We start from the raw sequence: 18274 nt of genomic DNA on the forward strand, positions 1-18274 counted from the left end.
GCAATTTAGACTCTCCAATCAGCCTAACCTGCATGTCTTTGGACTGTGGGAGGAAACCGGAGTACCCGGAGGAAACCCACGCAGACACGGGGAGAACATGCAAACTCCGCACAGAGAGGCCGACGGGGATTCGAACCCAGGACCTCCTTGCTGTGAGGCGGCAGTGCTACCCACTACACCATCTGTGCCGCCACAAATTAAATCGAATACATTAATTTTAAATGTTGGATAAGTGAAGAGTTTTAACAATTGATTCACTTGTGTTCGGTATTCAGAGTGCCGGACATTAAACAAGGGTGTTAATTGCTAAAACAGCTGGATTCAGAAATGAACCTGTCATGGTGGGAGGTTATTCCCGTGGTGACCGCTAGAGGGCCGAGGATCATTGTTATCACCTGTTCCTCATTTGCATTAGGGGAATGACCTCCCAGCAGAGTATTTAAGGCCATTTTGTATGAGCCTCAGTGCTTTTGTGTTACTGTTTGCGCTAACACCAAGCTGGTAAATGCACACGGTAGACTCAAGGTTTGAGGCAGGCAGGTAGGTAGGTATTCACTTAACCAAACTTACAAACAGTTATTCTAAAAGGTAGGAAGGCGTTTGGTGTGGTTTTACCGAAGCCTTATTTTCATTTTTTTTTTTTTTTGGGCTCGTGTGAGCCGGCGGTAGAGGGACGTTGTCCCAGGTAAATGTATTTTGGTTTGTGTTTATTCCTGAGCTGCGCCTCATGGTTTTTGTTTAGCCTACGCTGTTTTTGGCTAGGTTGTATTTTTATTTCATTGCCCCTGATTGGGCACTCTCTGTGCTCGTTATTCAGCACAGTTACTGGTCGGTACACTCACCCTGTTTTCTAAGGGTCGTTTTATTTTCTTCAGCCATTTTGGGCTCATTTTCTGTTTCCCTATGAAGAATCGCCTTCGGGTTTGTTTTTGTTTCTCCCCCCTGTTACGGGAGTTATTCTAATTTTTTGTCCCACTTATCCCTGTACTCCGCCCCTGGGATCTAGGAGGGGTTTTATTTAGTCGCACTTGGTCCTCTGCTCAAACCCCACCCTGATAGAACCATATTTCACCTTAAACTTCACTTCCTCGACACTGTGAAGCATTTTTGTGACAGACTCTATAAAGAGCACGAAACAACTACAATTGAATATTTAGTACTTGGTGGGAAATCCTTTGCATTCAATGACTGCCTGAAGTTTGTGACTGACTGATCACCACATGCGGGGTACTTTACCTGGAGATGCTTTGCCAGGCAAATCCAATGTGCTGGGATACCGAGCCAAAGCAAAAAACATGTTTTGTAATGTAGCCAACTACACAGATTGCACTGTGCGTGCGTGTGCGCATATGAGTGTTCAAGGTATGAACACATGGTATAGCTATAGCCTAATTTGTAGTTTGACACCTTAGATGAAAAATACACAAGTCATTGATATTGATGAGAACGGTTTATTGTTTCTTTAAATGATTATTTGCATGCAGTTCATTCAAAAAGATCAGCAGATCAGATGGGATTATAATAAAATGAAATGATTCCTCATAGACCTATTCATAAATCAATTGAAAACATAAATTAAAAGAACTAAACATGCATATATGTGTTTAATACTATCATGTGTAAAATAAAAAAGTTATATATTTGTGAAATACTATTATGTATAAAGTAAGGAGGTTATAACAAAGAACAAGATATGAAAAACTACTCATCAAAGGGTGAATTGCTGAATAATGACACCCCTGTGTGAAGAAATAACCTACCTAATCCTCTTCCCTCCTCCCCCACAACAAGCAAGGCACACCCCCTTCTGTCCAACAGATATGGATGGATCACTTCAAAGGTTGTTTCTCTTGAATAATTGTCCTACCGAACCCAATGGAGAAATTATTCAGGAGAAAGAACCCTTGAAGTGATCCATCCATATCTGCTGCATATCTCACAACAACATGAAGGTTTGAGGCTCATTTGATACATTGGTTTGGACCCTTTAAGACTTAAAGCCATTTAGCCAACAAATGTGTTCTATACTGTATCGGCATAATTTACTGCTGAATCTAGAACCACCCCCCAATTCCCATAGAGATCCATTCAAATGCAAATTTTAAGTATCACTGTAGGAAAACCTGAAAATAAGACATCCAGACTGTGATGATGTTGATACGTCATAGGCATCAGGAAGTCATGGCATGCAAAGGATATGCAACCAAGTATAAAAAAATGACAATATAATCTGTGATTATGTTAATTTGTCCAATTATTTCTGCACTTAGCTCATAGTTATTATTTACTTCCAACTCCAATATCACGTGGTAGATAATACATTAAATAACATTTAAACTTTGTCAATGTCCAAATATTTATGGAGCTGACTGTATGTGTGCACACATATACACAGACTGTGAACCAGAAAGGGAAGATAAACCATGCTTATGTTCTCAGTCATTCTGTTCTCAATCACACAAATGATAAAATGTGAAAAAGGATTTATTCATCAATTAATATTTGTACAATTCCCCTTCAGGCTGAATCCTTCAGCTGCTTCAAAAATCAAAGATTTTACAGGATCAGCTGATCCCTGGGGTATAGTACAACAGATGTACAGAGATACCATCTTTATTGCTCCAATATTTCATATCAACATCAATTATACTGCTAGCAGCTAACGTACTTTGTGCTCTAACCATTTTTAAAGTCAAGTTCAAAATGTTGTCCCACAATAAACCTTCCCAAAAGTATGCGGTGATCATTTTCCCAATTATCTTGGCAATTTTGAAATGAGAAACCTTCACACTGAAACCTATTGCTGCTTCTCAAAGCAGTTTCTAAGCAAATTTGCCCCAACAGGTCTTTCCAATGAAATGCACAAAGACTGTATTTTTGTGAACACATTTGTTTTTCTCAAACTTCTCATGTAGCGCCACCAGAGGCACATCCTGCTTGTGAGGTATGGAATATGTTTCATAATCGCAGGCAAGCCAGGTGTCAGCCATGTTTCTGTACAAAAGCACACACAGCTGGTGTTCATGGTTCCCATCATTAAGGAGATTACATTCTTCTATTCTGCACATCCAGGACTGGAAAGGCTGTTGTTGTATTCCCTGCATGCTGCAATCTCTATTTCGGTATTCCAGTGAGCGTGTAATCTTCCATGAGGCTTTGGACTGAAAGAGATTTGAAGTGAAGTTAAAACTTTCTGATTGAGAGTTGAAGGCCTCGATCTTGCGAGAGCAGCCAAAATTGCCAGAGGTGTACATTCTCATGGTGAATCATGGTGCCTGTATGTCATGGTTTAGTCCGATTGCCTCCATGGGCAGAGAGTTGACCTGGTAAATCAGGGAGGACTCTGCTAGGAATGTGTCCCTTACATAAGCTGGTAGCATGTCAGTGTAGGAGCCGTTGTATACTTCCAGGGGGCACATCAGCGGAAAGCGAACACACTCCAGGACTCTCTCCAGGACTCCCTGCTCCTTGACCTCTTTGTAGATGAGCCAGCGCTTGACTGCGTGGAAAAGCTGGATCTCATTTTCCACCCGCAAATCATCACTCTGCAACAGAATAAGCAGGTGCTCAAGCTCCAGGAAGAGCCAGTCAGAGGAGACGGCAAGGAGGAGCCCATTCAGCGCCACAAAGCGACGGCAGGCTTCCTCTAGCTCCTGGAAGCCCACTTGCTCTGCGTTCCTCCACCAGGTCAGAGCTCTTCCCACCGAGCCTGCATAGACACTCTGCAGGGCAAACTGCTCACAGCTCCGCCTCAAGCCTCTTACATTGTACTTATCTGTCAGAATCAAAAGGGGGAACAGGTTTCCGGGATGGATAGATATGGTGCCGGTGTAGAAGTACTGGAAGAAAGCGTCCATGTGTTCCACACAGCTCTCATCCTCAGTCAGAGCCACCTCCTCCTGCCCGCCCTCTCGCCAGCTACCACCCGAGAGCATCTGCCGGAAGACGTCACTGCTGAGGGCCAGAACAACCCGGTGAGCCTTCAGCCTTAGTGTCTCGTTGATGACCAACTCTACATCACTAAAGTCCTCACTCCAGTAGAGGTTGCAGAACTCAACAGCAATCTAATTCTGGTGGTCCACAGCACAGGAAGGCTCCCCTGACATCTGCTTAGAAGATAATCAGTCATTCGTATCAAATCAGGTGGAACACATCACAGATCTCATAGAGAACCAGTGGCAGTTGGCAAGTTGAAAGGTGGTCGTTCAGAAAACCTCTCCTTTACCTGATTATTGGTCTCAACCTGTTTTCAGTCAATTGACATGCAGTTATTAATTCCCAAATACTCAATAATATGACATATAACCACTCTCTACTCAATTGGCCAATTTAGCTAGTAATAGACCACACTTATTTTTATTAACCTTTTATTTCCATTACAATTGTGCACATTTATCAAAATGATTTGTAGACCTCTTCCTTCCCAGCACTCACACTTTGAGAATATTCATGGCAGATTTTAAACTATCTTGATTAATTGATTAATCTCTCTCTAACATGAAGCCATGTGTTGCTTGCCAATTTATTAGGCAGAGCTTGTAAATCAAGGAAAATTCATGAAAACAGGTTGAGACCTGTGATCAGTTTAAAGGAAAGTGCCCCACCAGTTTTCAGCTCACCAATTGCCGCTGATGCAGAAACAGACATTATTTCAAGTACATGTCTATGAAACATGCATTTATATCTTTGTATTTTATAAAGAATATTCACTCACTGAGCACTTTATTAGGAACATTTTTACTTTATTACACCAACTTATTCATGCGACTATCTAATTAGCCAATTGTGTGGCAGCAGTGCAATGCATACAGTCATGTAGATACAGGTCAGGAGCTTCAGTTAATGTTCACATTAACCATCAGAATGGGTGAACAATGTGATCTAAGTGACTTTGACTGTTGAATGATTGTTGGTGGCAGACAGGATGGTTTGTGTATCTCAGAAACTGCTGATCTCCTGGGATTTTCACACACACTAATCTCTAGAGCAGGGGTGTCAAACTCCAGTCCTGGAGGGCCACAGTCTCTGCTGGTTTTTGATATGTTTCAGCACAAGAGATGCATTTCAGAGTCTTTCAATGGCTAAAGAGTCCACACAACTTGTTCTCAAGGCCTTAATTGGCTGCTGATTGAAAGGAAACCACAAATACCAGCAGACACTGCGGCCCTCTAGGACTGGAGTTTGACAGACCTGCTCTAGAGTTAGCAAAGAACGATGCAAAAAAACTAAACAAAAATCTAGTCAACAGCCCTTCTGCAGACAGAAACTAACCAACCATACATTACAACAGTGGTATGCAGAAGAGCATATCTGAACACACAACGCTGAGAGTATCTAACTGAATGTATCTTTTTTTAAATGTAAGACTTTGGTTGATTCCCTTGAATCATTAATAAAGCAGACTGCTTTACGCATGCTGGAAAATAAAGTTAATGTCAATAACTGTATGATTTTTAAGTTTCCAGCATTTTTGTGCATATTTATCATATAATTCTGAAGCCCACTGTAAATGAAAAAAAGCTTCTGTAAATTACCAGCTATTTTGGTTTACCAAGTTAAATATGGTAGCTACATTGGGGTGCCAAAATTTGGGCGCCCCTGGTTTAAATGTCTGTAACAATGAATCTATACATGAAAAGCAAACCTGAATGTTTTTTTTTATATTTGTTGTGACAGTTTGTGTTCTTTTTACTCTCATTCAAGTTTCTTCTTCTTTTTTTATTTTTGTGAGTTCAGGTTTAGTCTTGACTAATTTATCGTATGTCCTGTTTCTGCTACATGTTGTTGTGAAACAGTTTGGCCCAAAGCTACAAGTACAATTGAAATACAATTTAACTGATTTCTATTGTTCTGCATTAGCAAATTCAATTTAAATTGTGAAAGTGTTTTTTTTGCTATTCCTGTGAATTTATTTTATTTTTCATTTATTTTTTTACATTATGAGCATGTTAGTCAAATATAGATGGGAGCAATGATTAGATCCACAGCTTACCTCAGAGCATGGTTCTGCTTTCACCACAGTCTTATTTTTCTTCATGTTGTGTGCGTGTGTGAAAAAGAGAAAAATAGGTCGATATGGGTGCTGTGTTAATACACTGCTGTCCACTGCTGTGTGTTAGATCAGCATTTCCTCTAAAGCATTTCAGCCCTGGTCTTCCTCATTGGAAAGTCAAACATTAACTCCAGATTTATGTAGATAAAATTGTGTTCATCCCACTTGTTGCTCCATATGCAATGTTTCTGAGTTTAGTCTGTTAGTTTATTTATTATTTATTATTTTTAATTATTCATATCTGGTTATCTGTCATCCATTACAGTTACATTCATCTTCCCCTGTGATGTCTGTGTCTGTTATGTACGGTGCAGAGAACCCAGACGCAGACCACAGGATAATCCAAAAATCGAAGTTTAATGTTCAGTGGTCAAAAGCCAAGAGATCCAGTACAAAGCCAAGAACAAAAAGCAAAAGAATAGTAGAAAAAACAAGCGAGAGGTCAAAATCCAGGAAATCACAGGGCGAAAGTACAAAAGGGCAAAAACACACTCGTAGTCAAAAGATACAGAATAACACGTCGCAAAAAACCAGAAGATCAGATGAGCAAACAAAACAAGAGGGCAAGGCAGGTACAGAAGTCAAGGCAAAGGGGTGTCTATCAAGAATCGCTATAATAAGGTTTACAAACAATCGGCACTTACTAAAATCAACGTTCTGACAAAGAAGCATACTGAGACTGAGGTTTAAATACAAGAGGGAAGTTGACAATCTAGGCGGGGCAGAGGAAAAGGTGGGCTAAACAAATAGACAACAGGTGGGGAAACATAATAGGGTAATAACATAATAACGGGAAGGAGACGAAAACGCGGACTGGATGCACAAAACGAAACATGTAAAACATACGGCTCCGGATTAGGGAGTAGACATTTGCATAGTTTGAAGACGTAGTGATAGTTAGAGACAGGTGCGAACACTTCGCTGAAACTAAACGAGTAATCAGGGATATCATAGGGAGGCGGAGTTACAGAACAGTGCAGAAATACTAAGAGATAGCGTTAGTGAGTTAGTTACGTGAATATTTCTAAACTACCCAATACAAGTGATTGTTAGTTAATTAGTTAGACAGACAGTAAGTGTATTAATCAGATTAGTACTGTACCAAACCTAGATTAGTAGTAGTTAGTAAGAATCGTGCTTTACAACATTTAACTACCAAGAAAAAGCAGGAAGTAAGAATCGCGAGTCTTAGAAAAAATGTTGAAAAACCGAAAACTACCGTAACCACCCGACTAGTGGGACACGCAGACAGGGGAGTGACTAGACTAGTAAACATTCAGACGCAGACATAACAGGAGAGGACAATGGAGAACTGTAATGGGAAACATAAACCAGGTAACTAAGAAAAATGAATAATGAACAAGACTAAACATGAAAACATACAGAACAAATACAGAAACATTACAGTCTGTTTGTTTCTGAACAGAATTTTCCTTCCAGATTCCTTCTCAATCTCGCTTTCCTCACTTCCTGCTTTTTCTCCATTTCATGCACTAATATACTAATAACAACTAACATAGATTTTGTACAGTACTAATCATATTACTGTCTAACTAACTAACAGTCACTAGTTTTGGGTAATTAGAATTTAATCACGTAAACTAACATACTAATGTTATCAAATACGTTAACTGTATTTGTTAAGCCTCCCTTGCCACGCCTAGTATGTCTCTTCCCTTTGTGTATTTAAACCCTGTCTTCAGTCATACTAGTTATCGGAACGTTGATCAAATTCCAGTGCCGATTATCAGTAAGCCTGTTATTTTGAGATTCCTGAAGACACCGCTTTGCCTGTTTTTTTTAGCTCGCCTTGCCCTTTGGTTTTGTTTGCCCATCTGATTTATTGGTTCTGATTTCATTCCTGTTTTCGTCCACTTTGTTTTTGCCTAGCCCTTTTGTACTTTACAATAGTGAAGGGAACCCAGTTTAGTGTGCCACATCCATTCCTTCAAAAGTTTTGTTCATTCAGCCCACTCGTATATCAGGAAAGTATTCACATGAGTCTCATTTGTTCCACGTTCATCGATCTTTAATAACCACAGCGAGTCGGGACCTCACTTTAACGTCTTGTCCGAAAGAAAGAGTCTCCTACAGTACACTGTCCACATCACAGCACTGCGGCATAGGGATTTATTTGACCAGAGGCAAGACCACCCACTAATGGCCTACCAACACCACTTCCAGCAACTTCATTTTCCCAGTCTCCCATCCAAATATTAACCAAGCTGACACCTGCTTAGCTTCAGCCATTCAGCAGGAGCAGGGAGCAAGATGCTACGGCTGCTGGCTGCGCTCTAAGATTTCATCACATGCTTAAACTCTTCTCAGGAATAATTTATGAGCCATCAAGGGCATAGTAAACTAAACGTGTTTTAAACTTTTTTGGTATCACAGATGGTTAAACTTAGCGTTTAACCATACTTTTGTAAACACTACTGTTTAGATATGAAATCCATATCCACCTCATTGCCTGCGTTCGTGCACACACTCAATAAACCTGTCAAACATTCTTTGGTTTTACAGTGCATTTGCAAATTCAAAGGTTTTGTAGTGAGTGTAAAAAACCATATAAGTCTTTAAGAACTTAAATAATGTCCTTGAATATACTCTTATTCCTGAATGAGAAATATCTATATCCATAGCACAACTGAATTTTTACGATGAAATGTTCATACAAATGTACAGGATTTTTTCTTTCTTCAAAATGTTCAATTTTGCTTTCATCTGAGGATAGGACTCTCTTCCAGTCATAATTCCAATGAGGTTTGGCAAACTCCAGATGCTTGGTTTTGATTATTGTGCTCAGAAAGGGCTGTCTTCTTGCCACCCTTCCAAAGAGTTTGTTCACCTCCTACAGGGAGGTAGGGAGGGGTGAGGAGAGGTACAGCTTGATGAGGTGTGTCTTCTGTCAACACTTGAAGGTGGTCAGAGACTCTGCTGTTCTGACCTCCACAGAGTTTATTCTTGACTAGCTCTGTATAGGACAGAGAGCTAACGTCACTTTGTTTAAAAAAATGTTGGACTCCACTGTGTGTGTGTGTGTGTGTGTGTGTATGTATACATGCTTGTGTGTATGCGTGTACAAGGCATGTATGTACACCCAGTATATAGCCTCTAAATTAACAAGTCAATGATATTATTATCATTGCTGTTTTTTTTTTCGTTTTTTTTTCTCATTTATTTAACCAAGAGAGTCCCATTGAGATGGTTATCTCTTTTACAAGGGAGCCCTGGCCAAGGGAGGAGCAAGCAGAGATGACAACATAATGTTCAATACAATACAGGCACAACATAATTACACATTAATACAATCTCAAGTAAAAACAGTTTCAAGTAAAACAGCTGCTGACTTCAGACTCTAAAAACAGCTGTTAAATAACACTACCATCATCAATTACTAGGAGAAATGACACTACGACCACTTTTTTCAGAGCGGCAAAATTAAAATATGTCTTATTTCTAAAATAAAAACCCAGTTTTATCTTTTGTTGATTGTTAATGTGTATTTTAAAAGTAAGCTTTTCTTCCTGCCGGACTCCTAGGTATTCATAAGTAGACACCTGTTCAATTAACTTCCCATCAGTGGTCCCATATTGATGTGAGAAGTTTATTGAAATTATTATTTGCATGCAGTTCATAGCAAACCAGAGAGCATTATAATAAAATTAAATGATTCCTCATAGACTCAAAACTAAATGTGTATAATGTTTGTTTAATACTATCATGCATGCAGTAAAGAGGTTAAGTACAGAGAACAAGATATGTAATATATTAAATATATACTCTTCAAAGGGTACTGAATAAATAGACATCCCCCTTCTGTCTAGCAGATACTGTATGTATGGCAGATGACATTGATTACATTACATGAATGGCATTTAGCAGACTAAGCAGGAGACAATCCTCCCCTGGAGCAATGCAGGGTTAAGGGCCACTGACCCTGTGGGTCCCAGTCATTTACCTTAACCACTACGCTACAGGCCACCCTACATTGAACCAGAAAGGGAAAAGACAACCTGTTCTCTGTTGTCGAGGCACCGACTGAAGCTACTGCTATCAGGATTTGTAGGTAAGACTTTGATCCCTCATTATTATTTGCATTACCGTTGGAAACAAATGATAAAATGTGAAGAAAAAAACATTTATTCATCAATTAATATATTAACAATTCCCCTTAAGTCTGAAAGCTGTTTCAAAAAGCTGAGATTTTATAGGACCAGCTGATCCCAGGGGTAGGATACAACAGACGGAGGGGAGATACTGTATAATCTTTAATTCTGCTCCAACATTGCAGATCAATATTACATTATACTGAAGGCAGCTAACATAATCTTTGCTCTAACCATTTTTAAAGTCAAATTCCAAAAGTCCCACAACAAGTGTGCCAAAAGTAGGTGGTGATTATATGCCCAATTATCTTGCCAATTACAATTTTGAAATGAAACCCCTTCACTAGGCTACTACTTCTCAAAGCAGTTTCTAACCTAATGTTACCCAACGGGTCTTTCCAATTAAATGCACGAAGACTGTATTTTTGTGAATACATTTTTTTTTTCTCAATCTTCTCATGCAATGCCACCAGAGGCACATCCTGCTTGTGAGGGATGAAATACTTCTTACAAGTATGGAATACTCGTAATCGCAGGCAGGCCAGGTGCCAGTGACTTTTCTGAACATTAGCACACACAGCTGGTGTTCATGGTCCCCATTGTTAAGAAAACTGCATTCTTCTATACTGCACATCCAGGACTGGGTAGGGTGTTGTGGCAATGCCTGGTAGCACCAATCTTGATCCAATCTTGATCCCCACAGTCTGTGACTGTATAATCTTCCACAAGGTTTTTGACTGAAAGAGTTTTGTTGTGTCAATACTTTGTGATCCAGCAGTGTTGAAGCCCTGCATGTTGCGAGAGCAGCCAAAATTGCCAGAGGTGTACATTGTCATGGTGAATCGTGGTGCTTGTATGTCGTGGTTTAGTCCGATTGCCTGCATGGGCAGAGAGTTGACCTGGTAAATCAGGGAGGTCTCTGCTAGGAATGTGTCCCTTACATAAGCTGGTAGCATGTCAGTGTAGGAAGCATTGTATACTTCCAAGGGGGACATCAGTGGGAAGCAAACACATTCCAGGACTCTCTCCAGGACTCCCTGCTCCTTGACCTCTTTGTAGAGGAGCCAGCGCTTGACTGCGTGGAAAAGCTGGAACTAATTTTCCACCCGCAAATCATCACTCTGCAACAGAATAAGCAGGTGCTCAAGCTCCAGGAAGAGCCAGTCAGAGGAGACGGCAAGGAGGAGCCCATTCAGCGCCACAAAGCGACGGCAGGCTTCCTCTAGCTCCTGGAAGCCCACTTGCTCTGCGTTCCTCCACCAGGTCAGAGCTCTTCCCACCGAGCCTGCGCAGACACTCTGCAGGGCAAACCGCTCACAGATCCGTCTCAAGCCTCTTACATTGTACTTATCCATCAGAATCAAGAGGGGGAACAGGTTTCCGGGATGGATAGATCTGGTGCCGGTGTAGAAGTACTGGAAGAAAGCATCCATGTGTTCCACACAGCTCTCATCCTCAGTCAGAGCCACCTCCTCCTGCCCGCCCTCTCGCCAGCTACCACCCGAGAGCATCTGCCGGAAGACGTCACTGCTGAGGGCCAGAACAACCCGGTGAGCCTTCAGCCTTAGTGTCTCGTTGATGACCAACTCCATGTCACTAAAGTTCTCACTCCAGTTCGGAGAACCTGGTGACAATCTCATCCTGGTGGTCCACTGTGCAGGTCTCCGCTGGAACCTGCTAGCATATAGAATCAGTAATTTATATCAAATCCGGTGGAGCCTGTTACAGATCTCACAGACAACCAGTGGTGGTAGGTGACTTGAAAATTGGTAGGGCGGAAACTTCTTTCTAACTACTTAAAGTTGTTTCTTATCATTGTTTCGTATATCTTATGAAAATCCAGTATTTGTTGTCAGATTTCATAATATCCCAAAATTGACCGATCCAACCAAAATCGCCCTTTGCACCTGTTTTGCCTGCCCATAACTTCATGATTATCTAGTTATTAATCCATTTTTGTTTCTGTTCTCTTCCCTTTCAGGTGGTCTGTGGGTTCACAAACAGATCCAGATCCAGTGCTCTAGTTTATGCTTCAGGTTATAATCTGCAGGTTAAAGCCCAGTAATTGTGTCCAGTGATTTTTCCTACAGTCTCCCTTTTACTATTGACACCAGGCCTACCAGCAGAGGATAGCCTCCCCCTCTAGCTGATGAGATTTCTTCATGCCAGGAAGTTTTTATATTTTTATTTATGTTGCCACAGTTTCAGTCATTATTCCTCTCACTTGCTTTACCTCACCTGTTGTTTTTTTCAGAGTTCAGGTTCAGTCTTGACTCATTTCTCATATTTCCTGTTACTGTAAAGCATTGTTGTGAAAGCGTCTTGGTACAAAGTTCAATAAAAAAAGGATCCAAACTAGTCTGGAGTCTGCATTAGCAAATTCAATGTAAATTGCGAAATAGTTTTTCGTTACTCCTGCGAATAGTTTTTTATGAAGTCATAAGAGATATTTAACATATCGAGCGTATTAGTAAAATTCATAATGTGAGCAGTGATTAGAGCCGCAGCGTACCTCTTCAGAGAAAGGTCCTGTTTTCACCATAGGCCTATTTTTCTTCATCTTGTATGTCTGTGAGTGTGAAAGAGGAAAAACACTGTTGTGCAAGTGTGTCATGATTAGCTGTGTGAGACAAAGGAGAGTACAAAATCTGTTCTGTCACAAAAATGGTCTTTCTGTTTATTTTCACTGCTGAGAGAGTGTGAACAATGGAAATAAGGGCTGGCCAAGAATCCTTACAGAAGATTTTAAATGACATGATAACACATTAATTTAAGTCAAATCATCAGACATAGATATAAATTAAGACAAATAAAAAGCCTGTATATGTGGCACAGATACAGAATTAGAATGTTATTTTCTATTAAGAAACAACAGAAGAATTAGGAAATAGAAAGCCTGAGAAAATTTGAAGAGACAAGGTGACTACAATTACAGAAAAAGGAGGCTCTCCATACTGAACAGCAGGTGGCGATGTTTGCCATTTAACTCAACTATAAATACATAAGCATTGCATTTTAAGTGCAATATTGTACAGATGTTATGTAATAAAGTTTTAGAATAGAAGTTCATGTTGTAGAATTAATCTTATACGCTCTGATACATTAATGTTTGAGTGATTGGTATTTGAACCACCGTCCAAATGAAAGGATATGAAAATCCTGAAAAGGCTGGAAGGGCTGTGATGTTTCCCCCAAAGCACTTCAGTACTGGTCTTACTCATAGGAAAGTCAAACATTAACTCCAGGTTCATGTGAATAACATTGCGTTCATCCCACTTGTTGTTCCATAAGCAGCAGGTATTGGACCTTTGCCTGGAATCAGTGACCCTCCTACACTCTGACACTATCTGGAGTGTTGGATCAACAAGGACAACACACCAAACTGCTTCCACAGTATTGTGTGCATTCCTCAGTTTGTGCCCATGTGTTCAAACATACAGTGCTGTGGGGATGTGACACACATACACACACACACACACACACACACACACAGATAGAGAGAGAGACAAAGATATAGAGAGAAGGAGAGGGAGAAGAGAGAGACAACCAGTCAGGTGATCTGCATAGCACTTGGTGACCCCTAGTAGAAAAAATATGGGCTCATCAACACAATGAGCCCCCTATGTCTGTATGAACTCCACAGAGAAGACAGGAGAGGGGTGTGCTGGGTAATCTGACACCACAACGCATTAATGGGAACACCAAAACATTCAAAAATGATTGGATAACTCACTACATATCCTCACAAAAAGCGTAAATCTAGGTGTCCACATTTTAGAAATAATCTGATAAAATTGCACATTTGAAAAGTAACACAAATGATAAATGCAATCAATTAACATAGAGACCAACAAAATAAACACACTAAGACATACACAAAAACTAATTCTAAAAGTCCATAACTGTAAATTATACTGAGCTGTGCTGCACCCAGATTAATAAAACACCCAGTCCTTACTCTGAAAAGGGGGTCTTGGCAGCGTCCCGCCTATAGGTCTTGCGTTGGGTAGTCCCAGAGAATCTGGTGGCTGATCATCTGTGAAAAAGACGTTCGGCAACTGTTTCCAATTTGTGTGCGTTGGAATTTTTAAAAGGTACCAATTGTTGGTATTTGTGGAAAATATCATCCCAGGTGGATGATTCATGCAAGGCTGAATGTAAAATAGCATAGCGGCCTGAAGCGTAGTGGTTAAGGTACATGACTGGGATCCGCAAGGCCGGTGGTTCAAATCCCGGTGTAGCCACAATAAGATCCACACAGCCGTTGGGCCTTTGAGCAAGGCCCTGAACCTGAAAAGGGAGGATTGTCTCCTGCTTAGTCTAATCAACTGTACATTGCTCTGGGTAAGAGCATCTGCCAAATGCCATTAATGTAATATAATGAATGAAAGTAGGCTAGTTCATCTGCCTACGAAATTCAGGCCTATGCTAAATTCTGCATTTATATTATATTGTCCGGCGACGAAGAATTGGGTATGACATCTTCGGATTCCTCCAATTAATTCTGATCCCGATATCACAAGATCAGGATTACAGAATCTAGATTTGCAGTCTTTGGATATGTCCCTATCTGTCTTGTAACTTGTAACCCTGCTTTGACAAACTACTACTCGCAAGTCTTCTTAAATTGCGTTCGTTCCAATTTTGTACCTCCCATATAGCAATGCTACCAATTTTTATTTTACACATGTAGAATATTACATTTAGCTATATTGTATTGAATTGAATTTGCCTGGTTTTCACTCACTTCTGGATTCTGTTTAAATCTTCTTGGATTACTTCCAAACTGTTAGCTAAATCTCCAAGTATTGTATCATGTGCAAATTTAAGTAATGTTCCTTTCAAGGTCATTTATGTAAATGAGGAAAAGCAGTGGTCCCAGCAGTAATGTAGTCATTAATGGACTCGGGATGTACAGCATATTGCATGTGGAAATTGATGATGCTACATCTACAAGCACTAATGAGAATCCCCAATTTCCACCAAGCTGTCAGAGTTGTTCCTCCTTAATTTCATTCCATTCCGTTAATAAATACAATAGAAGATGATTTAAACCGTTGGACAAATTTATCATTATCTCTAATTGGCAGAATAGCAACTGTAAAAATGACCATACTACCAAAAATTCAGAATGATTCCAACCCAGCCCACCACAAAATGGTTTAGTTCATTAAACACCATCACAACTAAATTCTATTGGAAAAATGAAACGCCCCGGATCAAACTTTCTACCTACAGAAACTCAAAACTCAAGGAGGACTGGAAGCCCCAAACTTTTATCAATACTATTTGGCCAAACTGGATTCATCCCAACCAACAGGACAACACATGGATAGAAATAGAACAATCAGTATGTACAGAAATTTCCATCTCCGATTTACTATTCCTCAGTGCCTCTATAAAACGCCACAACTGCTTCAAAAACACTGTCATTTCAACAACTCTGAATGCCTGGTGGAAAATTAACAAAATCTTTAAATTCACAATGACCCCATGCAAATACACTCCAATATGGCACAATCCTGACTTCTTGATTAACAAAACACCACTCTCCTTCACCTCATGGAAACAAAAAGGTATCACACATCTTCAACACATCTTTCAGGATGGCACCTTCATCACCTTCCAGGATTTGGTCCATAAGTATAATATTGGGAAAGAGCAATACCTCCAGTACTTTCAATTAAAATCTGTATTAAAATATAAAATTAAAATAATGAACAACTACTTACAACCACCTCTGCTAATGGATGAAATTAATAAAATAATCAACACTAAAAAAATGATCTCCAAATTATACAAACTGATATCAACCACAGACCTAACAATATTCCTCCCCATCCAAGCCTGGGAAAAAGACTTACCACTCTGCTACAATTCAGACTTCTGGACTCAAATCTGTAGGAACACTTTCACGATGACCACCAATACTAACCTGCAACTAATACAATACAAGGTAATTCACAGAACTCATATCACCCACCAAAAGATGTTTAAAATGGGATTTGTGGACTCAGACACTTGCACTCACTGCTCTTTGAATACCGCAAATAATTACTTCCACTCAACCTGGCTCTGCCCGCCAACTCACCATTTCTGGAAACAAGTCACAGAACAAATATCTCTCATTATGAGCTGTATCATTTCACTCTGTCCACCCCTCTGTCTACTACGAGACCTCTCAACAATCAACCCACCAAATCAAAATACCAAACCTATACTCATTGCCCTAACTATAGCCAAGAAAACCATCCTCTTAAACTGGAAAACAAGACACAAAATAAACATAACACAATGGTTAAATCTACTCAAAGAACACATATCCATGGAACTAATTTCACACCAGCACCAAAGCTCACATTTGGCAAACATTTGGGGTCCTTTCATAAAATCATTCAATTTGCCTGTGGACTAATCCCCCAACCCCACCCTAACCAACATATACTCACATACTCCAGAAACACTCTCCATGCAATACCATATCCCAATCCAGCCCATCCATAATCATGCATATTTTCCTTTTACTGTTCCTTTTTTTTTGGTTTTGCTTTTTTTTATTTTTATATATATATATATATATTTGTATTTAAGAATGTGTTATTCATATTCATCATGTTCTTTTTATTTTATTTTATTCCCTTTTTCCATACTATCCATTCAAGGCTCCAATCAACAACCACGCACTTGTCCACCTGTCTATCTGGCCGTTGGTGTGCGTGTCCATATGTGTACACAAGTCACTCTTTCCACACTTTATTATTCTTTTTATTTTATTTATTATTTTTCTTTTGTTGTTATTTTTAGTAACTCTGTTTTGTTTTACCCTCCTCTCAAAGGCTTCATACTGTTATCTTCCTCCACTCTCTCTCGCTATCTCTCCCTCTCTCTCTCTTTCTCAGAATTACCAATGTATTTACCAATTACCAAGGTGACCTCCCACGGAGAACAAAAAAAATAATGACCAATTGACAAAAAATAAAATTCAAAATACGGATTAAAAGCAAATTGAGTGGGTCTCTGGGTAGCATACTCAGAAATGTGCCGCTTTAAGCACCATGGATGGAATCTGATCAACCCGTACCAGTGGCAACTGTGGCCAGCAGCCCCACTAGAGCAGCACATAATTGGCTTCACTCAGAGATATGGGAGGGATACAGTAAGTAGCAATAGCCATCACTGTTCATTGCTCAAGTGACTCCATTGGCTTTCTCTCTGCACACGCATATTATTGGGTCTCCTCTGCCCTTGTTCATGGCTTGCAGAAGCAGACTGCAGAAGCAGAGCCAGCAGCATGTTAACACAGGGTCAGCGAGGTTTGATGCAGAGACAGTGATCACCAATACAGGACTATTGCTCCCATCATTGTGCTGCCTCTGCGCAATTTTGCCACCTCAGTGGAATACTCCCAGAACTGTTGAGTTGAAATAGCACTGTATAAACAATGGATCTTTAGATAGCTACATTGTGCAAAATAGTTTGGCGTCATTGGTGATATAACATCAGCAGGACCATTGTTGTTACCGCCGTCTTGTGACTCTTTATTTGATGATTTGTTGTTTTACTGTAAACCCTGGGCATACAGAGGGAAGCGTGGAATGGTTCGAGGAGACTCGATAATACGACCTCCTGCGCACCATTCGCATGTAGCCATTGATATCGCACCTTTCCACATTATGTGTTATGTGTTAATACCGTACTTTCCAGTTTTCCGACTGGTATCTGTTTTGACCTATTTCGTCCCCGACCTCCAAGCTTAGCATATTCCTTCTGTCTGATTCCAACCCGTAGTTTTTCGACCCGTTTCTGATTATCGACTTCTGTAGGTCAGGAGATTGATTCAGCCAGAACATTCCACTTTCGGGCCTGAAAAAAACTCCTTGGTTGCTTTGGCTGTATGTTTTGGATCATTGTCCTGCTGCATGATGAAGCATTGTCCAATCAGTTTTGATGCATCTGCTTGGATCTGAGCAGACAAGATGTTTCTGTATACTTTGGCACTCATCCTGCTGCTGTCATCAGTGATGCCAGCAGTGACATCATTAATGATGTCAGAGAACAAATTCCTTATTCACCATTTGGCCGAAGGAAACTTCAAAGAGCCAGCTCACAGTGG

Source organism: Conger conger, chromosome 8 (genome assembly GCF_963514075.1).
Source record: "Conger conger chromosome 8, fConCon1.1, whole genome shotgun sequence".
In the NCBI taxonomy this organism is placed as follows: domain Eukaryota; kingdom Metazoa; phylum Chordata; class Actinopteri; order Anguilliformes; family Congridae; genus Conger; species Conger conger.